Source organism: Clupea harengus, chromosome 23, assembly GCF_900700415.2.
Source record: "Clupea harengus chromosome 23, Ch_v2.0.2, whole genome shotgun sequence".
Classification (NCBI taxonomy): domain Eukaryota; kingdom Metazoa; phylum Chordata; class Actinopteri; order Clupeiformes; family Clupeidae; genus Clupea; species Clupea harengus.
The window spans coordinates 760,305-770,304 of record NC_045174.1 but is presented as its reverse complement, the minus strand read 5'-3'; the positions used below and the strand labels follow the sequence as shown (position 1 = coordinate 770,304).

The window sequence follows — 10,000 nt, the reverse complement described above, 5'->3', positions numbered from 1 at the left end:
CTAGAGTCCAGTCATTCACTGACCCTGAGGTGGTCTGTAGCTTAGCTGCTACCGTAGAGCACAGCGCCAGCAGTGCTGAGGCAGGCTAATCTATTCATATAATATGTTCTGATATCAAGGAGCGGATAAGGTAGGCTGCGTTGGCACTACACTGTACTACCAGCAGCATAAAAGTACCCACTGAATGTTCAGTAATTTTTGGAATATTTTCTCAAAATTGAAAGGTGCTGAAACCGTAGTGCATTTCCTTTCAATAGCGGTAGTGTCACGTTTCTTCTCCTCTCCTGTCCTCTCGCTCACTTCTTAGGCTACCTTCCTCCTCCACAACAGCTTGTATCCTGTCAGAAAAGGTGAGCTTAATTTGACGGGCACTCACTCCTTAATAGGGGCCAGCTGTTTGACGCAGAATTGTTCAAAAAGTGAACCAGCCGCTCCGTCTTTTTTTTTATTTTTCATTTTCAATTCCAAGTGTATCTTCTCAACCCTCTTAACTTCAATCTCTCATTAGCCTCTGCTTTTTGACGAACATTTTGCCTTAATTAATGAACCTGTGGTTTTTTAAAAACATTCCAACAAATTGTTGTGTACAATTCAAGACATATTTCCCTCCCATCTACCCCCCCCCCCCCCACCTTCCACCTTCCACCCACACCTCATCTGACTCGCTTGTCAAAAACAGCTTCCATGATTAATGGGTTTAATATGCCATGCTTCACAGGCCAACAAATTAATTAGTGGCCTTCATAATGTGCTTTAAAAATACTGTTGTGGTTCCGCTGAGAAGCTGATGGGCTGATGAATGGACTAGCCCCATGCAGCGCTCCTTCCGCACTACCCACAGCGGAGAGCTGTAAGCGCCGTTAGCATGATTAGCGGTGCCTAGCATGCTGAGAAGGCCTCACGCAGTGCGATACTGTATTGTACTGTATAATATCTTTTTTTTTTACCCGTTGCTATGTTTCCTTCTCATTTGGCCTCCATTGAGTGAGTGAATAAAGGCGTATCAATAGCTTAGCGATTTCTATTAGGGTATTGTGGGAGCATGTATGTGCTGTACTTACAAGTCATTCAGCTCGGACTACGTTTGTACAGCAGAGTGAGGTGTTTTCAGGCAAGCATCACCACAGGAACCTGAGTTTTTTTTTTTTTTTTTGCATTTGAATGGCTGTTTTGGTCAAGGTAGTCCTTTAGTCTGCAAATGCTGGTTGTAAAGCCTTAAGAAGTATTGACTGTGGGGGCATTTAGGTCATGTTTGTGTGTGCACTCCGTTCATTAATGATAGGAGTTCAGGCCTTGAGCTAAAAGGCACAAGGTTTTGATTATCTCTGTTCAAGCTGTGAAAAAGAGTTGTTAAGCTATCCGGGAGTGACAAACTAACCTGTTCAGCTTTGCTGCATTTGCTTTGCCAACCCTGTGTTACAACCCCTACCGTGCCTTCCTCGGGTGTAGCGCACTACACACATTAGCCTAGCTGCTCTCTGAGACCCACCACGTCCATTTGTATGTTGCCGTGCGATGCAGAGGCTAATGACGACGACATTCATGTTGGTTAGCATAAAGACATCAGTGGATCAACAGACGCCTCAGGACTGTTTGACATGCATCTCACCAGCTCCTGTGCTTCAATGGCCGGGCACATAATAAGGCTATGCACTGTATCTCGATATCGCTCTCTGTCCCCCTCTCTCTGTCTCGGTATTGGGAAGTGTTGGCAGAGGCAGATGGATGTATGGAGATGGAGAGGAGTATAAGGACTCACTGTGAAGAGCAGGTAGAAACGTGGTCCTCGGGAAATCCATCGCCTGTGCCGGTGCCAGCCAGTGGGTGAGCGGTTAAATTAGCACCCACTCGGAGCTGAGGACTGTATATCTGTGCTTTTAAAATACAGTCACTTTTCTTCCCCCTCGCACAACCGTTTCCATGTGTTTCCTCAGAATTACCCCTCAAAACAAAGGAAAACAAACACACGTTTGGCTAACTGAAGCCTTATGCCATTCGACACGAAATAAGACTCCCCTTCATATGATCCTACCCTCCGTGATCATAGTTTAGCTTCTGGTGGGACACAAAGGCTAACAAATGAATAAGCAAATATATATAAAAAAAACAACTAAAACTTCCTGTGAAATCAACGAAGACTTTAGTTTCCAACATGTTACTGTATGTTGGTGTAAACTATGTGATAATGGCGTGCTGGAAACGCGACTGTGTTAACACGGCCATGTGGGATACAATGCCAGCAGAGCGGAAGGAAAAAGAAAATGAAAATGAAAAGAGAAGAGAAATTACAGGGACATATAATGAGCGTCATCGTTCTCTTTGCCTGTAACAAGCATACAAAGACCTCCTACTCATCCTTCCTGGGGCACTGGGGAATTGTTCCTTTTTCTTGCACAGCTTTTCCCCGTCTCTGTCTGTCAAAGTGATTGTCTTTCTTCCATTGATTCCGCTGTACTATAGTTGGTATTGTTAAAGGTAATCATCTATTACCATTTATTGAAACCATTTTTCGTTTAGCGTTTACTAGTTTTATTGTGTTGCAGCGAAACATTAAAATGATTTTAGAATGTCAAATTGTTATATGTGTACATATGCAATGTACGAGAACTGGACCCATTATTAATCAGTTTTTCCTGATATGTGGTTTAGAATATACATTATAAAGATGAATGTATGCTGACAGTGGAGTTAACCACCAGTTCATTAAAAGAGGTTAATCCCCCATGTCATTTTGTTGACATAGACTGCCTTTATCTCCAGTGTAATGCCATAGATTAGGGTATGCTCATGACACCAGTTCTGGTGTAGGATGGAATGTAGAAGAACTGTCTGAAGAAGAAGTAGTGTCTAAACCCGCTAATTGCATCACCAACTCCACTCAAAATTGAATGAAGACACCTGTTGATGCTTGGATATAATAAAACAGTCTGTCAGTGAGAAGGACACATTTCCTCCACGAGGCTGTGGAGAGCGTTCCCATGGCAAAGAGTGGCTTTTTGCACAGTGGCCTGGGCAAGCGGCAGTGGCACAGACCGCAGGGTCCGTGCGGTGATCCCACCCTGGAGCAGAATGCGAGTTATTCGCCGCAGTCGGCTGCCTCTCTCTCTCTGATTGGAAACGTATGCGGGGCCCTCGACATGCGGCAGTGGGCTGACACCATACACCACACACCACACACACACACACACACACACACACACACACACACACACACACACCCTGTGGACTGCCAAGTGCAGCCTGTCCACATGCTGAGAGTCCTGCAGTTGCCTCCGAACGCCTGCTAGAAGGGAGAGAGAGAGACAGTAAGAAGGAGGGAAGGAGAGAGAGAGAGAGAGTGGAGGACACTCAAAGAGGGGTAATATTTAGACAGCTGCACATGTAGTGCCCTGCCGTACAGAGTGGGTTGGAGTTAGGGTATGAGATGGGGGTAGTGTGAGAATGTGTGTGTGTAGGTGAAGTAGAGGGTGGGGTGTGGGTGTGGGTGTGGGTGTGTGTGTGTGTGTGTGTTGGGGGGGGTCGGGTAAAGTAGAGGGGGTGTGTGTGTGTGTGTGTGTGTGTGTGTATGTGTTGGGGGGGTCGGGTGAAGTAGAGGGTGGGGTGTGTGTGTGTGTGTGTGTTGGGGGGGTCGGGTAAAGTAGAGGGTGTGTGTGTGTGTGTTGGGGGGGGGGGGGGGGGGTGTATTTGGTATTTTTGTCTTCTTAGTGAATCCTGCCAGACAGTGTCTGTCTGTCATGTTGATGTCATCACTCTCCTCCTTTAGCCGTAGCGTTAACCCAGGATGCCTGTGGCATGCGTCTTACAGCGGGTGGGGGTTGGGGGGGGGGGGGGGGGTGGCTCAGGGATTGGGGTGTCCATAAATAGCCATAAATAAGGGGCGTGGGGGGGGGGGGGAGGGGGCGCAGCGGACCTCAATGGCATCTCAGCAAGTGTGGCGGGGTGGTGTGGGTGGAGTCATGGGACCCGTAACATCTTTACGTCCATGTTCAGAGGTGTGGTTAGCGTCACGCATGGAAACCTTGTGAAAGCTATTTGGCTTGTGTCACTTCACTTAAGAGGCATACAGCAACCAAGGTTACGGGTTAAACTACCAAAAGATCATTCTTGCTGTTGCTAAGTATTTAGCTAAGATAAAGCTCAGCTCATCCTAGGTCCAGGTGCAGTGAGACAGAAAAAGGATACATGTCCAAACTCTGTATTTTTATGCTCCCAAATACATATTTTGATACTGTATTGTTTTAACCTCTCTGGCTAGCCTCACTGTGGGCTTAGCATAGAAAATAGTCTCTACTAAGACGTCTAAAGAGGCGTCCAGCTTGGAAAACATGTTCCTTGAGAATCTTCCGTTGAAGGCCTGCATGCAGAGCACGTGAGCGATCCTGTGAGTATCTGTGCAGTGGGGCCCCTCGTCGGTCAGAGCCCAGACAGATAGTTGTGTGTCTGCAGTCTGGCGCTCCACAGACCAGAGACATGTTTTTTTTTTTTTTTTTAGGAGACGGCAGGCGAGTGGCATGTCTGGGCCGAGAGAGAGAGAGAGAGAGAGAGAGAGACGCTGCCATGCGTCAGATGTGCTGTGCGAGGTTATCTCAGTTCGAGTTAAAGAGTAAGCCACTGTGGGTTGCGCCTGCCACCTTTGTTTTCCTTTCCTTGTCAGTGGGGAAAGTGGATTTTTCCTTTCAGTCGCTGCCGGTTATGTGTTAGTTTTCCGTAATGGTCTCACTGAGCTGAAATGTTGGGTTGCAGAAGGAGGATAGAAAACCTATATATTACATTTAGGACACAAAAATGCTGGTGTGTCTGCACATTTCATCCAGAGTATAGCCTCTGTTTAAATGTCCAAATGTCCAAATGTTGATTTAGAATCAGAATTCCCACCTGGCTGTTACAAAGGTGGTGTCATGTCAGGCTAGTATTCTCGGTAGGGCTTTAAACCATAGAATTCATATTTCCAATATCACTCTAGCACAAGTTTCCTCTCCCATTAAGAGGTATTCAGAAGTCAGTTAATTGTTAACAAAAGTGTCTGTGTGGTTCTGCTAATCCACTAAGGAAACATTTACACACACAGTCATCCTATCATTGTGAAGCAGAATTCACTATGTGTTGGGGTGTTCGCCCACTGCTAGGGGACACGAGCTGGGTTTTACACCACCTTCAGACAGGTTCGTTTTACCCCGCTGATGTGTAGTCGCTCGCCACTTTCATTTTTATGAAGCTTCCTTCAGAAATACCTCATACGCCATGCAGCAGCACTGGTGCACATAACAGATGGCTCTATTGTCAACTGGCAGATTAGAATCACTTAGCTGGTGTCCTATAGGTCTGCATACGGTGGCAATATGAAGTTAAACAGGGGACGCTCGGCCATTTCAAAATAAGGCCCAGCTTGTATTAAATTCCCCATTAATAGTCTCGGCATGGGGATCCCATATGGAGAGTGCCTCAGACTGTGTGCTGTCCGCTGCTGCCGACTTCAAATATTCATACCCAATTACAACTGCCACAGAGTTCAAAGTGTAATAAATCTTCAAGTGACATTTTATTAAAAGTCAACGGCAGGGCTCAAATTGAATTTGTTTGCATCATGGCCACGGTTAATCGGAGCCTTTAAAGTTTGCGACTCAATTAGTTCTGGGGGTGTGTGTGTGTGTGTGTGTGTGTGTGTGTGTGTGTGTGTGTGTGTGTGTGTGTGTGTGTGTGTGTGTGTGTGTGTGTCACTGTGTGTGTGTGTCACTGTGTGTGATTTCTCCTGGTCCATTTTTTCACCATCCACTCACACTCAGTGGGAAAACACACACACACACACACACACACACTCAGACATGTCCGACATACGTAGAGACGCAAGCGTGTCACACAGTGTCTTAATAGAGCGGTTTGCTCCTCGACCACTATCCACGAATTCTGCGAATGGCACGAGGAGGTGTCATATCTAGTCTGGGCCACCCTGGCGTCTGCAGCAGCGAGGTCTTTTTTTTTGAATCATTGACATGCTGCGCCACAGTGGTCCGCTCAAAGGACACGGGCCCGGACCCCAGCCCTCTGTCATTTACCACCAGATTTCTCAAAGCGCTGATGCAATTAGGACAAAAACCAGACCCAAAGATTACACGCGATGAGTGCGCTGAATTTGAATTGTTTCCGGGCCACCACTTCATCATGGTCGTCATGCACTGTAATACGCTGGTTCGTGGGCTTCATGGATTGATTGATTGATTTGAAATGAAGTGCACATATGGATAATGATCCTTGTTCTGTGTGGTAGATGGGAATTGGATTTAGTGATAATGATGTATTCTGCGTAAGTGTAATCATACTGTATTTATGTGAAATGAGAAGCTTGGCGGAGCTGCTCTGCTCTGCTGCTGGGGAGGTAAACATGCTCTGGTTTTCTAATTGTGTGTCTCTTCTGCTTTGTGTAGGCGTGAACAGGGGACCCAGAGCGATGTAAACGAGGCTCTGCAGAGCCCAGAAGACAAGAGCATCCACAGGTAAGACATACTGCATCGAGTCCGCCTCCTTCGAGCCTGCCAATCTGCATTTATTAAGTACATTTGACCTGATTACTGACTACAGGAATTCAGACACAACGGGGGAAAAAAACTCCCATTTTCCCATTTCCTACAATCTCTCCAAACCGGTCTCTACTTACACAGATACACACACACACACACACACACTGTTTGCTTACACACACAGAGATGGCATGCAGGCCCCTCTGGAGTGTATATCTTAAGGGTTAGGACACACACTGCCATCATTTTTATTTGCAACGCAGTGAAATCCATCTTTTCTTACTGGGCGCAGAAAACCATGAATTGTGACTGTGAAATTGGTCCACATTACGTCATTGTTTACACTAAATGCGTGAGCTCTGAAACGGTGTTTGGCGCTCATGTTGCAATGAGGAACTCCCACCCCCCACACACACATTTGTACACACTCATATACATGCAGTCTCTTTCTCTCTCTCTCTCTCTCTCTCACACACACACATTCAGACACAAAATCCCAACAGTGGTGGATTTCTCCACGACTCCCAAATAATTTATTTAAATACTGCCGAGCACACAGCAGGAAGGTGAGTGATTTTAGTTGCATCTGCAGTATGCTAATCAGATGCGCTCCGCTCCGCTCCGTGTGTGTGTGTGTGTGTGTGCAGTAGTGTGTGTGTTTGTGTGTGTGTGTGTGTGTGTGTGTGTGTGTGTGTGTGTGTGTGCAGTAGTGTGTGTGTGTGTGTGTGTGTGTGCAGTAGTGTGTGTGTGTGTGTGTGTGTGTGTGTGTGTGTGTGTGTGCAGTAGTGTGTGTGTGTGTGTGTGTGTGTGTGTGTGTGTGTGTGCAGTAGTGTGTGTGTGTGTGTGTGTGTGTGTGTGTGTGTGCAGTAGTGTGTGTGTGTGTGTGCTCCTCTCCTCTGCCCAGGGACATCTGGGAGCCTGTGATTGCTCAGGGACACAAAACTAGCCGGCTCCACCAGCTCCATAGCCAGCACGGCTCAGAGGTAGTCAGTGCAGGGGAAGGAGAGAGGAGAGGAGAGGAGGGAGGTGTGTGTGTGTGGTGTGTGTGTATGTGTGTGGGGGGGGGGGGGGGGGGGGGCAGTGCTGAGATTTGATTTCCATTTTGTTATTTCTCTTTAACCAAATGTTCTTATCGGAGCCCTTGAGCAAAGCATGCAAACAATCTGGCCTGTGTCTTTTTCGAAGCAGTGTCACATGGTGCGCGCCAGCACTCGTGTGTGTGTGTGTGTGTGTGTGTGTGTGTGTGTGTGTGTGTGTTGTGTGTGTGGCTGGAATGCCTGTCCTGGTATTTCCTGAGGGTTTGTAAACATACAGGCACGGTCACACACACACACACACACACACACACACACAAACTCGTAGACACGCACCGCAGGATAGACACACACATGCGCATGGATGGACTGAAATGCTCAGTGCAGGTTTCATTTCAACAACCGCGTGTTTGTCACAATGAGCACACAGAGATCTGTGTCATCTCAAGCTCTATCTGTCTAACACACACACACACACACACACACACACACACACACACACACACACACACACACACACACACACACACACACACACACACAGAATTAGTGCATTTGGAACATTTCTAGCTCATTTTATTTACCCCCTGTTGCTAGGCAGTCACTAGCGCGATGATAAGCGGCCTCTTTATCTGGGCTGTGATTGTGAGTGTTCAGGTCATGGTGCCCTATGGAGCACTAGCTAGCACACTTTACTAATCTTGTCTTCCGCTTTGTGGCCTGGCCTGAACCCTGAATGACAAATATTAGGGAAGTGTGTATATTTTACAGAGCACACACACACACCCACACACACACACCCACACACACCCACACACACACACACACACACACACACACACACCCACCCTGCAGCACTCACCCCTGGCCTGCCATCTACTTTAAGATACAGCATGTTTCGTCAAACCGAGATTAGATTGACGTCGTGATCTCTCAAATCAAATGAAAAGCGCAGCCTGTGGGACCCGACGTGGCACCCAAGGTGGATTGATTCCAAGTTGTGACTCAGAGAACTGTGTTTGTGGAGCAATCACTGCAACCGGGAAGACAGATTGGTTAGATGTATGCTAATAGATATAATAGCGCCTTCTCATGGTTAGCCAGAGTGCTCTGACTAATTCGGTGCACCAGTAATAGCACTTATTCTACCTACCTCATAGGGCCTTTTAATGGTAGAAATTCTGCAGCTTGCAAGCACAGAGCACAAGCCATGTTTTATCCAGTGTATTAAAGCAATAAGCCTGTCTTTTTCAGGCTTTGTGATGTAGTGTAACCAGCTCCTTTGTTTTGTGCAGTTGTTAGGTGCCGTCGCAGGGCTGTATCTTGGCTGGCGCGTGTTAATCTCAGATTCAATAGAGAAACGTGTATGGCTGGATTATTTGGCATCTCAGCGGGGGATGTAGGTCAGCTGGAAGAGTCCATTTCCTCTAATATCCTAATCCCCATTAGTTCTGCTTTTGGCCACAACTGCAGCCCAAGGGCGTGTGTGTGTTTGTGTGTGTGTGTGTGTGTTTGTGTGTGTGTGTGTGTGTGTGTGTGTGTGTGTGTGTGTGTGTGTGTGTGTGTGTGTGTGTGTGTGTGCAAGGCCACAGAACCCCCCAAGTTGGTGAATTGCTTGCGGTGATATTCTATCCTTGGGATGTGTGTATGTGTGTGTGATTTTTGTTTGTGTTTCAGTGGATGTGGTAGCACATACTGCACACAGTCATATATCAGTATAAATACCACATAGTCTGTTTGGTCTTCTTCCATCTGCTTTGTGTCACACATCACTTTATTTTTAGGTTAAAAAAGTTTTAATACAATAATAATAATTATAAAAATGATTGAAATTATAATCATTTTTTAGAAGTAGTAGTAGTAGTAGTAGTAGTATAATACTGATGTATTTGTATTTTATCACATTCAGAAATGGTTGTGGCTGAATAGGGTCAGGAACACACACACACACACACACACACACACACAGAGAGAGAGAGAGAGAGAGAGAGAGAGAGAGAGAGAGAGAGAGAGAGAGAGAGAGAGAGAGAGAGAGAGAGAGAGAGAGAGAGAGAGAGAGAGAGAGAGAGAGAGAGAGAGAGAGAGAGAGAGAGAGAGAGAGAGAGAGAGAGAGAGAGAGAGAGAGAGAGAGAGAGAGAGAGAGAGAGAGAGAGAGAGAGAGATGTGTAGGAGTGCACGGTTAACTACATTTGTGAGGTGCGCTGTGCGGTGAGGTAAGTCATGCTCTCGGGCCCCCCGACAGGCCCAGACTGTTTTTCCACACGAATGACGAAGCTCGGCGCGGCTTCACTCAGCTTAGCCCGTCGACCAAGCACAGCCTGGATTGGCATTCCCCATACATCAGGGTCTACTCGCTTGAGGGTGTGTCTTTAAGTAAGGGATAAAGGCCGCCTAGGTGTCCCGACTTACAGAAATATTTAACGAAGTGGAGGCAAAGAACTCCACGACGCA

At 46.7% G+C, this 10,000-nt stretch overlaps 1 protein-coding gene across 8 annotated transcripts in view; it reads left to right on the top strand.

The window, feature by feature from the left end:
- LOC105903345 (zinc finger MIZ domain-containing protein 1-like) overlaps positions 1-10,000 on the top strand; it is a 137,431-nt gene that overhangs the window by 39,365 nt on the left and 88,066 nt on the right. For all 8 annotated transcript variants that reach the window (XM_042703158.1, XM_042703157.1, XM_042703155.1 and 5 more), the window contains exon 2: positions 6,423-6,491. The gene's annotated coding sequence lies outside the window, so the exon portion shown is untranslated. The remainder of the gene's footprint in view (positions 1-6,422; positions 6,492-10,000) is intronic.